The sequence below is a fragment of the Rhinopithecus bieti genome, unplaced genomic scaffold, assembly GCF_001698545.2.
Source record: "Rhinopithecus bieti isolate Rb0 unplaced genomic scaffold, ASM169854v2 scaffold_51018, whole genome shotgun sequence".
Taxonomy (NCBI): Eukaryota; Metazoa; Chordata; class Mammalia; order Primates; family Cercopithecidae; genus Rhinopithecus; species Rhinopithecus bieti.
In genome coordinates, this window is record NW_016895382.1 from 1 (window position 1) to 690 (window position 690).

Here is a 690-nt window from a genome sequence, read left to right on the forward strand (position 1 = left end):
CCCCCCGCCCCACCTCACCTCCTCCCACTGGTGAATATAGCGGATCAGACGCGAGAGGCGCAGCAGCCGCAGGAGGCTGAGGATCTTGGTGAAGCGCACGATGCGCAGGGCGCGCGCTGTCTTGTAGACCTCGGAGTCGATGCCCTTCTCCACGATGAGGAAGATGTAGTCCACGGGGATGGAGGACACGAAGTCCACTACGAACCACGTGCGCAGGTACTTCTTCTTGATCTTCTCGGGGTCCAGGATGATCTCCGTGTTGTCCTCGATCACGATGCCGGTGCGGAAGTTCAGCACCAGGTCCATGAGGAAGAAGGTGTCCGAGACCACATTGAACACGATCCACGGGGCGGTGGTCTCGTCCTTGAAGAAGGTGATGCCCACCGGAATGATGATGAGGTTTCCCACCATGAACAGCAGCATGGTGAAGTCCCAGTAGAACCTGGGGCAAGGGTGCCCACACCTCAGGCTGGTGCCTCCCCGGGGCGCCTGTGGGACCAGCCCCGGGCCCTCCTCACTGGGGACACGGGGCACCCACACCTCAGGCCAGTGCCACCTCCAAGGAGCCTGGGGACCAGCCCCGGGCCTGCCTCCCTGGGGGGCGAGGGGCGCCCACACCTCAGACTGGTGTCTTCCCCCCAGGTGCCTGCAGGACCAGCCCCAGGCACTCCTCCCTGGGGACAAGGGGCA

The 690-nt window shown here is 64.1% G+C and overlaps 1 pseudogene; it reads right to left on the minus strand.

The window, feature by feature from the left end:
- Window positions 1–18: 18 nt before the first annotated feature.
- LOC108525976 (potassium/sodium hyperpolarization-activated cyclic nucleotide-gated channel 2 pseudogene) lies at window positions 19–442 on the minus strand (annotated as a pseudogene).
- Window positions 443–690: the final 248 nt, after the last annotated feature.